Source organism: Salvelinus fontinalis, chromosome 21, assembly GCF_029448725.1.
Source record: "Salvelinus fontinalis isolate EN_2023a chromosome 21, ASM2944872v1, whole genome shotgun sequence".
Classification (NCBI taxonomy): Eukaryota; Metazoa; Chordata; class Actinopteri; order Salmoniformes; family Salmonidae; genus Salvelinus; species Salvelinus fontinalis.
In genome coordinates this window covers 37,450,180-37,471,951 of record NC_074685.1, presented here as the reverse complement: position 1 = coordinate 37,471,951, position 21,772 = coordinate 37,450,180, and the positions used below count along the sequence as shown (strand labels likewise).

Sequence of the window (21,772 nt, the reverse complement as noted above, 5' to 3'; positions counted from 1 at the left end):
GCTTAGCTACTGCAATTCCAACCAAAAAAACGTCTTAGCTTTGTTTTACGCTAGCTAACAGCTAAATGTTTGTTTTTGACTTAAATTGTAATTCTTTTTTCGAGGCTCAACGTGGTGTCAGGTAAAATATAAATGTTTTTTCCAACAACCAATGAGCAAATCCGCCGTAAATCCAGCTGCAAATTGAACGTTGAGATTTCTGAAAGCCCAGTCTCTTTGACAATGACAAGGAGTGGAATGTTAGCTAAAGAGACTGATACTCAGACTACTTCCATTCTATTCATCGTTTGATATAACACTTTGCTTATTTCAGCAAGGGGCAACAAAGTTTCATCAAATTATTAATGGTCCCGCACGCACACGCGCACACACGCACACGTGCACGCGCACACGCACACGCACACGCACACGCACACGCACACGCACACACACACACACACACACACACACACACACACACACACACACACACACACAGGGGAGGTATTACAGCCTGCCACTCTGTCAGTTCCTCTGCTAGAAGAAGATTAACCTCTCTTTTCCATGGGAACGCTGGGCTAACGTCAGGCTATCCAGTCCTCGCTGGACAGCTCTGTGTATACTGGCTCAGATTAATACACTGTGAAAGGAGAGCCATTTTTATAACAGATCAGGAGCCCAGTCACCCAGAGATGGGTTAGCATAGGCTTCCATAGTTCAAAACGATTAGTTCATGTCATGTCATCCTCATGTTCCCAAGATGCCCTCCAGTCTAGGGCACCCACCCACTAAACATCACCAGTATAAAGTCACACAAGAACCAACTCAAAGTCTGTTTTCTGATAGGACTTTATCATGAGGAAGCCAGGGTCGTGTTCAGTACTAGGGAGAAAACGTTTTGAAACGGGGGGGGGTTAACTACTACCTGAATATTTTCCTATGATAATACATTTTTGTATTCTGTTGCAAAATGTTTGTCTACGGTGTATCCTACTGAACACGACCCAGGATATGTACGTTTAGTTTTTTGAGAAGCCTATATTGTTGACTACTTGTCTGCCTTTCGCCATTGTGGGTCAGCTGCCTGTGCCCTGACCAGGAAGAGCCCATTTGGCTAATGGCTTCCCGGGCCGATCCACATCCCTCCTCATGCCGTTTAGGAAATGCCTGTGTGCCCTCTGGAAGTGTAAGCAGATGTGCAGAGCAGGCAGTCAGGCACACGTCCATAGAGGCCCAGGTAGTCTCTCTCGTCCACCTGCCGGCTCTAGCAATTAGCCTGGGGAAGAGGCAAGGGCCCAGGTAGCACAGTCTGGCTCTTAGTTAGGCTGACATTGAGTATAAAATCAAGTTTATTTAAAGTACTGCGTATTATCACACATTCCTATTACTTTCAGGTAATACATACAGGCACTGAGTACTTGCCTTGGGTTGAAGTAAGGGCCCAGAGTCACAGACATGGCTTACAGGAAGTCTTTCCTACCAGACAACATCTCAGACCAGACTAGCTCTTACTGTCGTGGCACGCACTCACTGTTCCCAATAGCTGGGTCCCTCTCCTTGCCCCGTCCTGGGATCGAACCAGGGACCCTCTGAACATGTCAATAACTGCCTCCCACGAAGCATTGTTACCTATCGTGCCACAAAAGCCGCGGCCCTTGTGGAGCAAAGGAAACGGCTACTTAAAGGTCTCAGAGTGAGTGACATAACGATTAAACTGCTACTAGCGCACACCTCTAAGTAGCGAGCGATTTCACACCGGTTGCACTCAGTTACAGTTACGGTTTGGTCGTTGGTGTTGAATGCGTCCAAATCTGTTAAGGACCTGTCTTTGGACCCGGAAATTAGAATTAAGGAAGCAATAGTTTGTATCAACGTACTATTTTACTTTCTAAAGCACAAGTATAAGTACCCAGACTGGCGGTAGTCCCTCTCCTATACAAAACAAGCTGTAGAATAATCTTGAGCCCACCCCACCTCCCCACCATAGAGTTGGTGATGTAAGGCAGAGGACAGAGAGGGAGGAAACAGCGGCGTCTGAGGTAAACCAGATGAGGAAAGGAGACTCGTGTTGGAGAGTAACTCTGGTTCTGCAGTCTGCCGTGTTAGTGGGGGAGAGAGAGGAGATGATGGTTAGGGGGGGGGGGGGGGGGGGGGGGGGGGGTCTCAGAAACCTCCTGCACCCCATCAAAACCAAACCAAATCAAAGTGTATTGGTCACGTACACAGCAGGTGCAGCGAAATGCTTGAGTCTCAAGCTCCAACAGTGCAGTAATGCCTAGCAGTAAAAAAAAAAAATGATCCTGAAAATATCAGGACAAGCAATGTCAGAGACAGTATATAAATATATATACATATAATGTATGGACAGTATATGAATACAAAATACGTGTACTGCAGTAGTTATATAGGATGAGCCATGTCTAGAATAGAGGATATACAGTGAGTGTACAGAACATTAGGATTACTTTCCTAATATTGAGTTGCACCCCCTTTTGCCCTCAGAACTGCCTCAATTTGTCGGGGCATGGACTCTTCAAGGTGTCGAAAGCATTCCACAGGGATGCTGGCCCATGTTGACTCCAATGCTTCCCACAGTTGTGTCAAGTTTGCTGAATGTCCTTTGGGTGGTGGACAATTCTTGATACACACGGGAAACTGTTGAGCGTGAAAAACCCAGCAGCGTTACAGTTCTTGACACAAACTGGTGCCCCTGGCACCTACTACCACACCCTGTTCAAAGGCACTTAAATATTTTGTCTTGCCCATTCACCCTCTGAATGGCACACATACACAATCCATGTCTCAGTTGTCTCAAGGCTTAAAATCATTATTTTCTCCCGGGTGGCGCAGTGGTCTAGGGCACTGCATCGCAGTGCTAGCTGCGCCACCAGAGTCTCTGGGTTCGCGCCCAGGCTCTGTCGCAGCCGGCCGCAACCGGGAGGTCCGTGGGGCGACGCACAATTGGCATAGCGTCGTCCGGGTTAGGGAGGGTTTGGCCGGTAGGGATCAGTATGTAAAAAATAAAATAATAATGTAATAAAATGTATGCACTCTACTGTAAGTCGCTCTGGATAAGAGCGTCTGCTAAATGACTAAAATGTAAATGTAATTATTTAACCCGTCTCCTCTCCTTCATCCACACTGATTGAAGTGGATTCATAAAGGGATCACAGCTTTCACCTGGATTCTCCTGGTCAGTCTGTGTCATGGAAAGAGCCGGTGTTCCTAATGTTTTGTGCACTCAGTGTACATATAAAGTGGGTGAAACAGTTTATAAACATTATTAAAGTGACCAGTGTTCAATGACTGTGTACATAAGGTAGCAGTCTCTAAGGTTCAGGGTAGAGTACCGGGTGGTAGCCGGCTAGTAACAGTGACTAAAGTTCAGGGCAGGGTATTGGGTGGAGATGGAAGCTGTTTCTCAGTTCCTCACCCCAACCATAAGCCTCAGCTTACACTTTGCCAATTGAATTGTGGGGAGGTTGGTTTGGATCGAGTACTCAAAGCTGTTTTTGGTAATGAGGGTTTAGGCGGGCCTAGATAATGCTTATATTGGTCATATGCTTGGGCATGTCTTGTGTTATTTGCTGGTGACATCCAATTTCCCCTCTGGGAAATCAATTAGGTTTATCATTGAGGTATATTCAATTCATGTTTTATTCTGGTCCTTTGTTTTTCAGGAGCTCTGGATCATATCATGGTGTACACGACAGATGGCAAATTCCCCCTGAACCAGTTGGGTCAGATCTCCATGAAACCCGCTTAGCTCATCGTGGTCAACATGACTGGCTTCCCACACACTGCTGGCTGGGTGGGTTAGGGTTCTGCTCTGTATGAAACACACTGGGCTGATGGCAACGCACTGTGAAATGAACACGTCTCTCTCTCACTCTCTCTCGCTCTCTCTCACTCGTTCTCTCTCTCTCTCTCTCTATTTCTCTCTTTCTCTTCCACCATCTGAAACCTGAGTCGGGCTCTCTCTCTCCAGCCTTGTGTTCAGCCGTAGTGATCGATGGTTCTGGGAAGCCCTTTGATCTAGAGCGATTGAAACAAAGGCCAATATTTTGTGGTCAGCTGTCATCAGCAGGAAGTGACCGTGCTGTACCCTCTGCGAAGGAGGAGGACTAACTGCTCCAAGTGATGCTCTCTCACATACACACTTTTCATGTTCACATACAACGCACGCAGGCACGGACACACACGCGCACGCATGCAGACGCACAACCCTCGCTATTTCCCTGTCTTCATTCGTCTCTTTTCCTTTCCCTGTGTTGTTTCTTTCTCTCTTTTTCTCTCTCTCTCCTCCTTCTCTTCTCTCCCTCCTTCATCCTATGTTGTTATGAATGAGGGTTGTCCCCGTCTGATGCTGGGATCAGTTTTAAAGGGAGATGGATGTTTTTTGGCTTTGACTCAGATTCATTTAGTAGTGAAGCACAGTTCTGCTTCATCTTGAGGAGCTCAGCCCGGGAACTCACTAGCACTCAGCCACAATAGGTGTACAACAGTGGAGACTGCTGAGGGGAGAACGGATCATAATAATGGCTGGAATGGAGTTAATGGAATGGTATCAAAAACATGTTTTTTTTGTTTTTTTCACCCATTCCATTCATTGTACTCCATTCCAGCCATTATTATGAGCCGTCCTCCCCTCAGCAGCCTCTAATCATGTACAATGTTCCTGAGGGATCACACCTTTCAGATATGCCTCATTATGTGTGCTTCATTTGGAAACACTGTCACGCCCTGACCTTAGAGAGCCTTTTTATGTCTCTATTTGGTTTGGTCAGGGTGTGATTTGAGGTGGGCATTCTATGCTTTGTTTTCTATGTTTCTTTATCACTGCTGGCTTGCTTCTGAAGCTAAGCAGGGTTGGTCCTGGTCAGTCCCTGGATGGGAGACCAGATGCTGCTGGAAGTGGTGTTGGAGGGCCAGTAGGAGGCACTCTTTCCTCTGGTCTAAAAAATATCCCAATGCCCCAGGGCAGTGATTGGGGACACTGCCCTGTGTAGGGTGCCGTCTTTCGGATGGGACGTTAAACGGGTGTCCTGACTCTCTGAGGTCACTAAAGATCCCATGGCACTTATCGTAAGAGTAGGGGTGTTAACCCCTGTGTCCTGGCTAAATTCCCAATCTGGCCCTCAAACCATCATGGTCACCTAATAATCCCCAGTTTACAATTGGCTCATTCATCCCCCTCCTCTCCCCTGTAACTATTCCCCAGGTCGTTGCTGCAAATGAGAACGTGTTCTCAGTCAACTTACCTGGTAAAATAACGGTAAAATAAAAATAAAATAAAAATTTCTATGTTTTGGCCAGGTATGGTTCTCAATCAGGGACAGCTGTCTACCGTTGTCTCTGATTGGGAACCATACTTAGGTATCCCTTTTTTCCCTCCTTTCAGTGTGGGTAGTTAACTTTGTTAGTGGCACTTAGCCCTGTAAGCGTCACGGTTGTTTTCGTTGTTTGTTGTTTTGTTGGCGTCATTATCTAAAATAAAAGGAATATGTACGCTTACCACGCTGCACTTTGGTCTTCTTCCAGCACCGGCCGTGACAAACACACATAGATAAGCATATTGCGCACATATCGCGCATATATGATACGCATGTTACCATTATCATTGAATCAGTTCAATAGAGGAAATTCACCATATCACATTATGTTGCACACATATCACCATATCTGAGCGAGAAAGTTCAGACAGAAACGCCAAACGATATATATTCAAATGGGCCGAAAAACCCACTGGTACCATCACACATGTACAAACTTTACTGCTGCAACATCACAATTCCTTCAGACCAAATGTTAAAAGGGTGCAAATGTGTGATGTGAAAGCAGGGGTATCAATTTCTTCTTTTTTTTTTCTCCCATCCACTTTCTGGACTAAACCACTGGGGAAAGAATTGGCAGCAAGATTAAAGGATTTATTTGTATGTATTATTTCACAAGGCCTATTGCCTTGCATGTTAAATTCAAATGTTTTTTTTTTTTTTTTTTAAACAGCCTCTCCTAATCTCTGGTTCCTGTCTTTAACTCCAGAATGATAGATCCAGCCCATACCTATGTTTGATTGTTCTCAGCATTGAATTCATCATTATTTCCCCACAGCTCCAGCAGTTACGGAAATCTGGGGGAATGCTGTGCTCTGTTCTGGGTAGCTCCGTAAACACCAGGCGTGTTCTGGTTAATATGTAAAAAATAGTGGGATAACGCTGAGGTTTCTGATTAAACACAGCCACAGCCCAGCCGAAAGGAACGAACAGAGCTAAAGAAACACCTTGTTAATGATGTGGAGGATACCACACACACACATTAAGACATACACACACACAGCCTTTTTCCTCCCCTTCCCTTCTTCCCCCAAAATTCAAGTGGTTTAATTCATGCTGCCATTGCCACTGCACAACAGGCACTGGGGGTTTGCAGTAACACTGTACTGCAGTTAATGCAGTACTGGACCTTGTAATGAATGACTGGAAAACAATGGCCTCTCGTTAGGAACGTGGGTAATGGATGTGAATAATTATAATCCTATTTGCTTTGGGTGCTGTACAGTCACCTCTGTGTTGGCTTAGCAGGGCTGTTAGACTGTTAGGTAATGGGAGGTTAAGGGGCTGCTGGTGGGCGGGGATGCGAGGGGATGGAAGGAGATTTCTATCTGGTGCTGGGATCTATCTGGTAATGTTGTGATGGGCAATGGTATAAAGTACTTAAGTAAAAATACTTTAAAGTACTACTTAAGTCGTTTTTGGGGGTATCTGTACTTTACTTTACTATTTATATTTTTGACAAATTTTACTTTTACTTCACTACATTCCTAAAGAAAATAATATTCGTTTTACTCCATACAATTTACCTGACACCCAAAAGTACTTGTTACATTTTGAATGCTTAGCAGGACAGGGGAATTGTCCAATTCACACACTTATAAAGAGAACATCCCTAGTCATCCCTACTGCCTCTAATCTGGCGAACTCACTAAACACAAATGCTTCGTTTGTAAATTATGTCTGAGTTTTGAAGAGTGCCCTTTGTTATCTGTCAAATTAAAAAACAGGAAAATGGTGCCATCTGGTTTGCTCAATAAAAGGAATTTGAAATTATTTATACTTTTACTTTGATACTTAAGTATATTTTAGCAATGACATTTACTTTTGATACTTCAGTATATTTAAAACAAAATACTCTTATACTTTTACTCAAGTAGTATTTTACTGGGTGACTTTCACTTTTAATACTCAAGTAGTATTTTACTGGGTGACTTTCACTTTTACTTGAGTCACTTAAGTATGACAATTGCGTACTGTTTCCACCACTGGTGATGGGTACCTGAACAATTGAACAATAGTGTGTTCAGTCTTAGCATGTTGTCCCCACACGGCCTGTTTTGAAGATGTGTCTGAACAGGCTTCCATATCATAGAATTAAATAGAACACATTCTGGAGTCTCCACAGGCCTCAGTCTGTCTCGTCTCTGCCTCTCTCTCTCAGGCACCTCTCCCACAACTCGCAGACACAGACAAATCACATATCCAGATTACAGCATTTTCTTTAATTGCCTTTTGGAGTCCAACCACCATTAGAGTTCTAATATGTTACACAGACATATCCTCTAGTCTAATGCATTGTGGGTATCTGGCCAAGCCAGGACTCCCCCAGTTATTCAAAAACACGCACACACACACACACACACACACACACACACACACACACACACACACACACACACACACACACACACACACACACACACACACACACACACACACACACACACACACACACACACACACACACAGCCACCCTGCCCCGTCCCACTCCTCCCATCCCGTAGAGGTTACCAGAGGTCATTGCCCTGCACTGCAACCCCTCAGCCCGTTCCCAGAGGACTTGGTTCTGACAGCGCCCCGCGGCACTTCCACACCGCATGTGCTTCTCCTGCCACGGCCAGGGCTGAACCCCCCCCCCACACACACACACACACACACACACAGACACACACTCCAGAGCTGCTCTGTGGGGAGATGCTACACAGTTCACCCAGCTCGCCATGTATCAAAGCCAACCTGACCAGGGACAGCCAAGGTCTGCTTCCTGGTGCTCCTATGGGCAGGAGAAAGGCCAAGGCAGTCTAAGGGTGGGGGCCTGGGGTGGGTTGATAGGGGCGGGGTGGGTGTCTTGAGGGTGGGTGCATTATATTGAATTAGATTCGATTTATTGTTTCCCAAGAAATACATATTTTTTTCACAGACTCGTACATTGGATAGGGGCTGGAACTGGTGAATGGATAGGGGCTGGGACTGGTGAATGGATAGGGGCTGGGACTGGTGAATGGATAGGGGCTGGGACTGGTGAATGGATAGGGGCTGGGACCTGGTGAATGGATAGGGGCTGGGACTGGTGAATGGATAGGGGCTGGGACCTGGTGAATGGATAGGGGCTGGGACCTGGTGAATGGATAGGGGCTGGGACCTGGTGAATGGATAGGGGCTGGGACCTGGTGAATGGATAGGGGCTGGGAGTGGTGAATGGATAGGGGCTGGGACTGGTGAATGGATAGGGGCTGGGACTGGTGAATGGATAGGGGCTGGGACTGGTGAATGGATAGGGGCTGGGACTTGTGAATGGATAGGGGCTGGGACTGGTGAATGGATAGGGGCTGGGACCTGGTGAATGGATAGGGGCTGGGACCTGGTGAATGGATAGGGGCTGGGACTGGTGAATGGATAGGGGCTGGGACTGGTGAATGGATAGGGGCTGGGACCTGGTGAATGGATAGGGGCTGGGACTGGTGAATGGATAGGGGCTGGGACTGGTGAATGGATAGGGGCTGGGACCTGGTGAATGGATAGGGGCTGGGACCTGGTGAATGGATAGGGGCTGGGACCTGGTGAATGGATAGGGGCTGGGACCTGGTGAATGGATAGGGGCTGGGACCTGGTGAATGGATAGGGGCTGGGACTGGTGAATGGATAGGGGCTGGGACCTGGTGAATGGATAGGGGCTGGGACTGGTGAATGGATAGGGGCTGGGACTGGTGAATGGATAGGGGCTGGGACCTGGTGAATGGATAGGGGCTGGGACCTGGTGAATGGATAGGTGCTGGGACTGGTGAATGGATAGGGGCTGGGACCTGGTGAATGGATAGGGGCTGGGACTGGTGAATGGATAGGGGCTGGGACTGGTGAATGGATAGGGGCTGGGACCTGGTGAATGGATAGGGGCTGGGACCTGGTGAATGGATAGGGGCTGGGACCTGGCTGGGTGGTTGGGAGTCTGTCTGCAGGTAGTGTAGCTCCAGCCCCAGTCCAAGCCCCAGCTGGAAGTTATTAGGTCTAGGTCTTAATGTGTGTTTGATGTGTCCTCAGGCCATGGCTGCTGCCACCCGCGCCCTGCGTGAGAGCAGCATGAAACTCAACCCTGAGGTGGACAGAACCATCATCAGGGTGCCTATTCCCAAGTAAGTGAGCCAGTCCTTTAGAGTCTCTCTCTCTCTCTCTCTCTCTCTCTCTCTCTCTCTCTCTCTCTCTCTCTCTCTCTCTCTCTCTCTCTCTCTCTCTCTCTCTCTCTCTCTCTCTCTCTCTCTCTCTCTCTCTCTCTCTCTCCCTCACTCATCTCTCTCTCTCTCTCTCTCTCCTCTCTCTCTCTCTCTCTCTCTCTCTCTCTCCCTCTCCCTCCTCTCTCTCTCTCTCTCTCATCCTCTCTCCTCTCTCTCTCTCTCTCTCTCTCTCTCTCTCTCTCTCTCTCTACTTCTCTCTCTCTCTCTCTCTCTCTCTCTCTCTAATTCCAATTGAATAGGCTTTATTGACATGGGAAACGCATGTTTACATTGCCAAAGAAAGTGAAATAAACAGTAAAATATATTTTTAAAGTAAACATTACACTCCCAAAATAATTTTAAATGTTATATGTGCAAATAGTTAAAGTACAAAAGGGAAAATAAATAAACATAAATATGGGTTGTATTTACAATGGTGTTTGTTCTTCACTGGTTGCCCTTTTCTTGTGGCAACAGGTCACAAATATTGCTGCTGTGATGACACTGGTATTTCACCCAATAGATGTGGGAGTTTATCAAAATTGGGTTTTGTGGGTCTGTGTAATCTGAGGGAAATATGTGTCTCTAATATGGTCATACATTTGGCAGGAGGTTAGGAAGTGCAGCTCAGTTTCCACCTCATTTTGTGGGCAGTGTGCACATAGCCTGTCTTCTCTTGAGAGCCAGGTCCGCCTAAGGCTATGCTCACTGAGTCTGTACATAGTAACCTTTTATTTAACTAGGCAAGCCAGTTAAGAACAAATTCTTATTTTAAATGACGGTTAACTGCCTTGTTCAGGGGCAGAACGAAATGTTTTTACCTTGTCAGCTCGGGGATTCAATCTAGCAACCTTTTGGTTACTGACCCAACGCTCTAACCACTAGGTAAGGCTTTAATTTTGGGTCAGTCACAGTGTTCAGCTATTCTGCCACTGTGCACTCTCTGTTTAGGGCCGAATAGCATTCAAGTTTGCTCTGTTATTTTGTAAATTCTTTCCAATGTGTCATGTAATTATCTTTTGTTTTTTCTCATGATTTGTTTGTGTCTAATTGTGTTGCTGTCCTGTGGGGTCTGTTTGTGGGGTCTCTCTCTCTCTCGCTCTGTCACTCTCTCCTCTCACTCTGTCACTCTCCTCTCACTCTCTTTATCTCTCTCTATTCTCTTTCTCCCCCCTCTATCTCTCTCTCTCTCTCTCTCTCTCTCTCTCTCTCTCTCTCACTCTCCCTTCTCTCTCACTCTCAATATTCACCATCTTTCCTCACTTTCCTCATTCTACCATTTCTCCCCGTCCATCTTTCTGCATTTCCTCCTCTCATACTTTCCCCCCTCCCGTTTTATTATTTCTCCTGTCAGTCCCTTACCTGACCTACTGTCTCCTTTTAAAATGCCACATTAGAGAAATGCGCGAACATGTCTGTGTGTTTCTAGGTGTTTCTGACATATTCGTTTAACTCATTCGCCCGACTGTAGCAGTTAGAAAACACCAACCTTAGTCAAAAGTCCTCTGTCCAGCTCAGCTCCCTGCCAAATCCAATAACTTGCTTGTGTCCCAAATGGCACCCTATTCCCTACGGGCCCTGGTCAAAAGTGGTGCACTATATAGCGAATAGGGTGCCATTTAGAACACAAGGACCTTTGACGTGCTGCCGTCACTCGCTAAACCACAAAATATGTGTGATTATTAAGTAAGCGGAGCCCCAGCAACAGCAGGTGCTTGTCTGGCAGCGCGGGATAGTGGGACGGACGGACGCCTTCTTCCTCTTCAATCAGTGTCGGCACGCAACCCACATTTGCATTTCCAAAGAGAGCGAGCGGCTTGATTTGGCCCAGACTCAGTAATTACGCATTATTGTTTGCAGTAAATAGACTCCACTTTTGGATTGTTTGCAAATAGTCCCAGGCAAAAATGCCAATTAAGGAAAATAAACCGTTATCACCAGGCAGCAAAGCAAACCAAAAACAAAGTTGTTGACTGCACTGCGACCTTGAAAACTATTTTTCAAGTGGCACAGAAACTAAAGGTATTTGTTTTTTGGAATTAAATGAGTTGGGCATTAATGGAGATAGAGGAGGAAAATCTGCATAACTCATTGCAGGCATTTTAAACCGTGTGTGTGTGTGTTGCCCCTTGTGTGTGTGTGTGTGTGTGTGTGTGTGTGTGTGTGTGTGTGTGTGTGTGTGTGTGTACATACGCACGTTTGTCCATCCGTCCCTACAGGGTGACGCGTGAGCACATGGAGAACAGGGTTAAGCAGTTCAGTAACAAGTCCAAGGAGTCTCTGAGGAGGGTGAGACCATATCAGAGGACACCATCCAATTGGTGGAGAAACAAGTACTGAGACAGGGATTCCTGTCCAGTCAGAGGACAGAATTACAATCAGTAGTTACAAAGGTTCAGATTAATCCTTTCTATAATTTCACAGTATTTGTATAATAATACCAATAGTAGTAGTTGTCTATTAAGTGTTTTCTCTCCTCTTCTCCACTCTCTCTTCTCCACTCTCTGCAAAATGGCAAACGGCTTTTGCAGCGGATATAGACAAGCAGCTGGCCACCAAAACCAAGGGTGACATTACTAAAATTACCACACCTCTATTTTTGATACAATCATGTTTGCAATGGTTCCTCCTGCAAATATAACTGAACACGATACTGAACACGATACTGAACACGATACTGAACACGATACTGAACACGATACCGAATCATCAACAAAAGCCAAACGTGTATGTTTAATGATGGAGAATTGAGGGAGAGCACATACTGTACTGTACTGTAGGTTCGGTTGGCGCTACCTCTAGGGTTGTTTGCGTGTTCCACTCATGCGTAAACAGAAGTTGGCATTGCACGACAGTGGCTGCTGGGTTTCTCTGTCGCTCTCGTCTTAAAACAAACACAGAGGGGGAGAAATGGACTTTTAATGGCATCTGGGAGCCTCCTAATCAAACTGAGGCCACAGAGAGCTGTGTTTATGTAAAAAGCACCACACTCACTGTAAACTGTGTGAATTTCCTGGCCTGAGACACCGAGACAGTCTCCCAGAGGACAGGAAGAATAGAGATATTAACGTGGTGCCAACATTTGTTCCAGGTTCAGCGTTAAAGGGATAGTTCAGTGATTTTACATATTTAGATATTTCTTTCTTTACCTTGAAAAGCAGTCTATGGACAAGGCAATCCACAGTTTGGTTTTGTTAAACTAGCCACTGCAAACAAATGCTGATATTTCAAGGTAAGGAAACAAATATCAAGGAAAGGAAACATATCTAAATTGCTCAACTTTCCCTTTAACTCCAAACTCACTGATTCGTTCTGTCAGTTTGTCGAGGAGTAATCCTACAGCTACCAAATGTAAACACAAGAAAGTGGGCACCCACCAGTATTTATGGACACCCTTTTAATCAAAACACTGCTTTGTACATCAACTCTGTTCTGTGTTTTCTTCTTCTCTTGCCTTTCATGTGAGTAGGATGTTAGATCTCCTTCGTTAGTTAGAGTGATAATTGTCTACATTCTTCCTGTGTACTAAGCCAGAATTATACCGCACCACACCTCTATGGTCTTTCATCCATCCGTCTATAATAGGGTGGTATGCTTGGCCCTACCCTGAGACACCGCACGCACGCACGCACGCACGCACGCACGCACGCACGCACGCACGCACACACCCTGAGACGCTACACACACACCCTGAGACAATACACACACACACACACACACACATTAACACAGCATGAGACGCTGCACACACACACACACACACACACACACACACACACACACACACACACACACACACACACACACACACACACACACACACACACACACACACACACACACACACACACACACACACACACACACACACACACACACACACACACACACACACACACACGCACACCCTGAGACGTTAGTTTGGCCTTTAATGGGCAAAACAGACGAGGGTCATTGGATAAACAACGGTTTAGAGGAGGAGAGCCCAGACAGGAGGGAAATGGCATTGATTCTGGGTCCACATGTCAGCAATTTGGGGGCATTGTGTATCTTGGCCCAAAGCAGAGGCTCATGATCGATGGAGGAGTGAAAATCTCAAATCCCTGGCACCGAACGCAGCCCTGGAAATTGCTTTCAGCTGATAGCTTCATTTCAGTTGACGTTTATCAACTGAATTACTGGTCCTCAGCTCACAGCACTGTTTACTGCTGCTGCCACGGAATGGAGAGGGCCGTCGGGGAACGGTGAGGAGAGAGGAAATGTTTTTTTGTTGTTGTGCCTTTTGTCTAAATTAACACTCACTATTAGAATTGATAGTGTTAGACTAGTGTACCCCCCTTAGATAAACCAGCGGCTGGTTGAGAGGATAAAGTAAGAGGAGAGGTAACTGCAGTCAGTCCTTGTAAACAGAGATACTGTATGTTACAGTTCCTCCCTAGTTATCTGAGCAAGAGTAAGGAAGTCTCTCTCTCTCCCAGGGGGCTCGTCTTCCTACTTTACTTTGCGTGCAGATTATGCATGATTTAATTATTCATTTCTGGAGTCTTGTGACTATGGTGTAACATTGATATGCCGGTTAGATTTGGTGAGAGTAAGAGAGTACTTCATTGGAGCCTGGCGGAGGGGTTGTGCAGGCATGAAGCAGGCTATCATACCTCCCTGCCAGTACTGCTCTGATTACACACCCAACACCCAGCCCATGTTCAGAACGGTGGTTATGAGTGTTTCGAGAGAGCGAGAGAGTGAGATGTAGAGAGCCGTGAAGCACTTCAGTGGCCTCAGAATTGGCAACCCGTACGCCCATCGCGTCTTCGCCATGTGAAGTGCGCGAGCCACCTGACGATCTCATCAAGAATCCAATCAGCGAGGATGTAGAAAATGCACTTCTGGTGTGATGGGAAAGACTTGCAGACAGGTAGTTTGTGCCATAGGGGCATATTCGCTGCATATGTAAATCAGACTGGAAATTAACTCAGATTTGATGTTCAGAAAGCTGTTAGGAGGGAGGGGGCAAAATTGGAGGGTGGGCAGAGAGAGACCCTTGTCTCATGAGCTAGGCAGAGAGAGAAAAGAATAGGCTCTGCACAGTTGCTGATCCATTATTCATATTTGGTGGCATTGTTTGAAATACAATTAAGTCGGTTCTCAGATAAGAACGATTGCCCTTGCGGGCCTACTTTGGTAGGCTACAATCTTGATGGCCTGCTATGCATATGGTTCAGGACTAATGGAATATCATGTGAGGTCTAGGAATGTGTGACTTTGGGGTCATATGGTCAAATGCGCATGTAGGATGAATGATATGCATTAATGCAGAGGTTTTGATCCTGTAAGATGCTGTGCTGTAAGCATGGGTCTAATGTAGGCCCTTAAAAGCCATTTGAACATCTCAAGAATAGGTCTATTATAGTGGGGAAATTGTGGTTGCATATTTGAAACACCATTAGCAGGAGGTGGAGGATCTTAATCCTCAGGTAACTAATACTGGGGAGAGAAAGTGCTTCCTTCCTTTCCTCTTGTCTGACATCTGACTGAATTGACCTGGCCTGTGAGCCATTTCAGCGTCACGGGCGGAACGTGCACTCGTTTGGGGGGTGGGGTCATACCCCTGGGTGGGTCAGTGCACGCCTCGCCACGGGCCCGGCTGCCCGTGCGCCTGTCTCTCGAGTAGAGCGTTGCTTTAGTCTGAAGTGGTTAAAATGTCATTCCAAATCGCCTGGACGTCGTGATTACCGGCACAGGAGGAATTATATATTTAGCTTTATGTTCGCTGCGATTTCCTCCCCCCGTCTTGATCTTAAGTGACTGGTACCCTCGACGGTTCCTATCTCTGAGGAGTTGAACTCGTCCCCTGGGAACACTGTAATCAAGGGCCTCGGAGCGGAGCGGCAAAGAGGAGAGAGAGGAAATGGGATGGTGGTGGTGGGGGGGAGGAGGGTGTGATGGGGCCGGGGTATCATAAATGACACAGTGTTCTGTGTTCCTATTCTAATCTGCATATGACTCATAACCCCCTACTGCAAGTATAGACTGTAATACATTCATAAGAAGATGGCTGTGCCTATATTTGAAAGTATGTGAAGGTGCTCATGTAAGTCCCCCACTCTCAGAAACGTATATAGCCTACAAAGCTTATACCTTACCCATATGAAGGCTTCACCAGTTGAGGAAAGCAAAGCAAAGCGATTGACTGCATCCTCGTTGTTCACGGGGCTCAAGCGTAATGGAGTTGGACTGCCGCAAGACCTATTGTTGCGTTGAGCATCTCTATAATCCTCATCTTCTTCGACCGTGTAAATTACCTTGAGAAAGACCCGTGTCCCTTTACTGTATGAACTCATCAGACTTGCAAGGCATGTCGTGGCTGTTGGTGCTCTCAACGTGTCAACATGATGAATGGTGCAAGAGCCTGTGTGGTGATTTGAGATTGTACTTGCCGTTTTTCCGGACTGTGTTGCCATTTTTAACACCGACTTGCAAACAGGTGATACCTGTTAATTACAACAGTAACTTGTACTGATAGGTACTTTTAAACGAGAACGGTCTACTGGGGACGATGCTCATGTCAGTGTCTATGTTTCTTACTTTTGTTGGTGACTCTGGAGGTCACAAGCTTGAACATCCCAAAAGCTCTTTGAAAAATGCCTTGGCACACACACACACACACACACACACACACACACACACACACACACACACACACACACACACACACACACACACACACACACACACACACACACACACACACACACACACACACACACACACACACACACACACACACACACACACACACACACACACACACACACATAGTCCGAAACGTGACTCCAATCTTTAGGCCCCTTAAACTCTAACCGGTCCTGAGATATCCTCTGAGATATCCTGAACTAGACTAATACATGATAATTCCCCTCATAAAAAAGAGGTGATCATTTGCTTTCCAAATGCCACGGATTGGACAGGAAGTCTGTTAATCTGAAACCCGATCCGGGAGGAAGGAAGGACTCAAGAACCAGCGTTCAGAGCTTTCACCGATCATATTCATCACAGCCGCCAGGCCCGGCCAGGCCCAGACTCATTAGCCTCAGCACTGCACTTAACTAAACATCTTTTCCATAAAATAAATGCTTCCAGGTTACTCTGCCTAGCCCAGGTTGCCTCCTCACCCGGCCGCCTCGCCTCAATGGCCCATCTGATCTCAATTACCTCAGTCAGTTGGTTAGCGGTGCTGGTGCTATAGTGGTGGTGTAGTGATCAGACCTGGTTTCAAATAGTGTTTGAAATCTTTCAAATACTTTGTCTGTTTGCTTTAACCTGTCTGGAGTGACCGGGTTTGGGGACTGTTGGGTCTTTCGTTTTGGTTCCACTGCAACAGACAAGCTCAACCAAGCACACATAAAGTATTTGAAAGTATTTCGAATAGTATTTCAACCCAAGTCTGACTGGTGGTGGTGTAGTGATACCGGACCCCTAATCTGACTCTGAACCTGCAAGGCCACATCACAGCTCCATGGCAACGGGTAAGAGCCCAAACTGAGGTGTACCCCGACCGACACAGGTCTGCCTACGCGCTGTCCCTCTCATTTAGAATACAACCCATGTATCCCAAATGGCACCCTTATTCCCAATATAATGCAAAGGTGGACTCTGGTCAAAAGTAGTGCACTATATAGGGAATAGGGTACCATTTGGGAGACATCCAAGGAGGTAAGAGGAGGGGAAAGCGTTATTGAATAATTGGTTCCTGATGCTTTCCCCCTTTCCTTTGGAATATTAATGACCAGATAGTCGGCGTCCCAAATGACACCCTATCCCCTATATAGTGCACTACTTTTGACCAGGGCCCATATACTCCCCATATGTAGGGAGAATGATACCATTTGGGACACAGCCATAGTCTTTTTGGTCTCTGGGTTGATATTGCAGAAGGATGAGGGGCCTAACGCATAGGAGGAAGTCCTATGTGATGGGTTTAACTGTCATTTGTGGGGGGGGGGATCAGACATTTGGTATTCTAGTTCCAGAGGAAGTAGCATTTCTCTTAAGACAGGAGGAGCTTGGCTCAGGCTGGTCTAAAAGTATTTATGGCACAGGTTTGCGAAAGAATGGTTTGGAGCATGTCATTTATTTCTCAGTTCACATGCGAAAAGTCAAACGCAAACAGGAAAGATCAGAAGGCTGAAAGCTGCAGAACATGTGTTGATGTCGACCATAGAAGATGTTTTTGTTGGTTTATTTTTAATCAAAAGGTCCTTTGCAGATGAAGAGTCTAAGACAAAAATTTCTCTGTTACTGTTTCTCTTTGTCACGCTCCCTCTGTCTCCTCTCTCTCTCTGCCCCCCCCCCCCCCCTCTCTCTCTCTCTCGCTCTCACACACACCTGTACAGGTAGAATTTTCCCAGGTATTAGAAGAAGCTTGCCTGCATGCCATGGACTCTGCAAGCTGGATACAGGCTTCAAACTAAATCAGAGCATTAATTAATCTGATGCCCAAAGTGAACACATAATTTTTCTTATCAATCTCTCTTTATTTTTGTTTTTCATTCACCAACTTAGTTTATTAAGGCATGGTTTCCATAGTAACTCTGAGTCCACATCCTCACGACACCAGTGTGAATGTGTTTATGCGGAGAGGAGAGGGCACCACCTTGTGGCAGTACATGAACTAACAATCTGATTTCCACACAGAGATGGGGGTTTAGAATAATGTTTTCCCATGTATCTTGTTACAAAAAGCTATTATTTTTTGTAATCGTTGCTGCTGAGTCCAGGAAGAGAGATGTAACTCCTGCTGTGGTTATGCTATTGTTATTTAAGTTAAGGAATTAGTCTTATCTGATTGTCTGTGACTGATTAGGCCTGTATGGACGGACTGGAGGCCTATAATGGACTGTAAAGTCTTTATGCTACATGAACTTCTGACAATCAATTAATCAAACTTTATTTACATAGTAAGAGAATGCATTTCAAAGTGCGAAGGCAGGGGAGAAAAAAAACGCAAAATGTTTTCTATAAAAATATACATTTAATATAGACAAGGAAAACAATAAGCGAGAAATTAAAATATTAAAATAACAGTGGACACGAGAGACTAATGCAGAAATAAATAAAATAGGCTTAAATAATAGGATACATAGAATAAATAGAGTTGAGGAGCTCAGCTCAGTGCTCCTTCAGCCGTGTTGAGAGGTCTCTCTCTCTCTCTCTCTAATGGAACACTAAACCGCAGTGTTCTAGAATCATCTGTGATGAAACTCTCTGTTCTCTTCTGACTCACAGTCACAGAAAACCACTCCTTCAACCTCACACTCTCAAGAGCCAAGATCCAATCTCTCTCTACAAGTGTTCAAGATTAGAATATAGACAAATGGTGACTTCAAAAAATAGCGTGATAAAAAGCTCTTCCTGAGAGGAAAATTGCATTTTGAGTGTAGAAGTGGTGAAAAAATGGACTGGGTTTTGAGAGGACAACTCTATATCATTTTCTATGGTTATACGTTGGGATAAATGCGGAAGACACATTTCAGTTGAAGGCATTCAGTTGTACAACTGACTAGGTATCCCACCCTTTCCCTTTCCTTTACCCACAGTCCTCCTTACCCCAGAGATTATAATGTAACTTTACTGCCCTCCATATTGTGTTATCATCTGCTGGGTTCGCAAATGACCAATCTGAAGTTAAGATATTGAGTCCGTGTTCAGATCACACACACACAATCTTCAGCCTCAATACTGTCATGGGGAACTAGAAACAATTGTTATTCTTTATTAAGCCAACATAGGGAGACAGAGACTGAGTCTGTCAGTCCCTACCTTTGCTGCACTTTATTATTCCATAATATGGCGTGGGTGACAGGTTGTACATAGTTTGTTTCTATATTTAGTCTGGGTTGAACAGATAAGCAGGGGTTCATTATGTACACATGAATACGAACCAATTGGTGTGATGCGGCGCCATTCAATACTATTGCAGTACTTATTCTGTCCTCCTCCTTTTGGTCACTAAGGTCTACGCACTGTCTGTCCATTTGTAAGGTCAACAGGGCTTCTATCTCACCATATCCCTCTCTTTCTTTCTCTCTGTCACGAGAATGTTCAATCCCAATGATAATAACTAACAATCAATAGCTTTGGCCAATCCCCGAGGTTTGTTAGACCATGGGTTTAATAATAATTAGGCAACGACTCAGTTTATGCATAAAGGTTAGTACAGTTTATTCACGAGAACGTTCTAAAGTCAAGAATGCAAACACAGTCTTTATAACACACACAAACAAGTTCAAATCTTAAACTACGCCTTCCTCAGACATTCGGTGTTTTTCCACTACACAGATACATTGTTTAATCTGCAACATGTTTCATACTTTTCTGCAAGCCTAACAGTTTCTCCCCTCCACGGGTGGAGACAGAATGTCCTGTAAGGAACACAGTGGTCCAGCTTGTCTGTCGATAGCTCCTCTTATCATTTGTTTCACACTTGCGCCCTGCTTACATACTAAAAAGGAACAAAAGGTCCTTGTTCTAATTCGGACTAAAACTACACCCATCATCAGATTATAGTTTTATGATTCTAATAAATGTCATACAATTATACGGTTTCAGAGTGGAATTATTGAATCATTATCTTTAAACATATACATTATTTTATCACCCTCTCTCTCCCTTATCTCTCTCCCTCTCCACACCTATGGGTTGGTGAGTGTGATGGACCGTGGACGGTAACCTGTCGTCCTTCGTGCTGTTTGGGGTGGTGGTGTAGATTGTGGTGGCTGTTTACCTGTGTGTCTGTGTGGTGCTGCTGCACTCCCTGTGCTGTAAGAACCAGGAGGAGAAAACGGACATGGAGAGTTCAGAGGTCACACCAAAAGAGATTGTGGACAGAGGTCAAGTGCCTGGCTCAAGGGCACATTTAAGAGACGTACTTCCCATCAGATATGCCTGTCAGACCTGGGATTTGAACCGGCGATCATGCAGTTTTCTGGCGGTGTTTGCTTTTGCCACAAATCAAATCAAAGCAAGTTTATTTTATATAGCCCTTTGTACATCAGCTAATATCTCGAAGTGCTGTACAGAAACCCAGCCTAAAACCCCAAACAGCAAGCAATGCAGGTGTAGAAGCACAAGCAACCTTATCACTGGTAAGGTTATCACCCCAATCAATTTGGAGGTGGAGGGTACGTCATGGTCTGGGGTGGTGTGTCAGTCATCGGACCGCGCTTGTTGTCATTGCAGGCAATCTCAACGCTGTTACAGGGAAGACATCCTCATGTGGTACCCTTCCTGCAGGCTCATCCTGACATGACCCTCCAGCATGACAATGCCATACTGCTCGTTCTGTGCGTGATTTCCTGCAAGACAGGAATGTCAGTGTTCTGCCAGCGACGAGCCCGGATCTCAATGTCACGTCTGGGACCTGTTGGATCGGAGGGTGAGGGCTAGGGCCCCCCCACCCCCCTCCACAGAAATGTCCAGGAACTTGCAGGTGCCCTGGTGGAACTGCAAGTGGAACACAGTACTTAATGCAGCTGGTGGCCACACCAGATACTGACTTTTGATTTTGACCCCCCCTCCTTTGTTCAGGGACACATTATTCCATTTCTGCTAGTCAGATGTCTGTGGAACTTGTTCAGTTTGTCTCAGTTGTTGAATCTTATGTTAATACAAATATTTACTCATGTTAAGTTTGCTGAAAATCAACACAGTTGACAGTGAGAGGACGTTTATTTTTTTGCTGAGTTTGTTAACGCTCTGAAAATCATCTGTGAAGGAGATGCTGATTAACTCCGCCCCCTGCCTGAGTGATTTGCCAACCCCACCTCCAGTGGGAGGAGGTACCTACAGGATGCTCTCTGCTAAGCAATGCTGCTCACGTCACCTCCCAGTCCCACCTGCTGATGCCCCAAGCCTGCTCATGCCTCCAAGTAGCGTGGGTAAGCAGCTATATCAGTGCAAGCCAATGCATGCTAGTGCCTGAGAAGTACTACCTCTCTCGCTCTGGAATATGAGACATGCTGTTATATGAGGTGCTGTTTCACACCGATGCCATCAGAATTACTCTATTTCCCTTGCTGCGTTAATGGACCATTTCCCAGGCGTGGTACTCGGGTCTGGATCAGTAAGTCCTTTTTAAAAATAGGATCTGTGACTATACATTATAGTCAGTCATCATATAACCCTGCCCATGTGAACATCTTCTTGATCCCTCAGTGGGAAGCCATGGAGAAGCTCTGCGGTGAAGACGACTGA

The 21,772-nt window shown here is 45.7% G+C and overlaps 1 pseudogene; it reads left to right on the top strand.

The window, feature by feature from the left end:
- Positions 1-21,772, top strand: part of LOC129818276 (ribosome-recycling factor, mitochondrial-like) — a 31,832-nt pseudogene extending 10,060 nt beyond the window's left edge.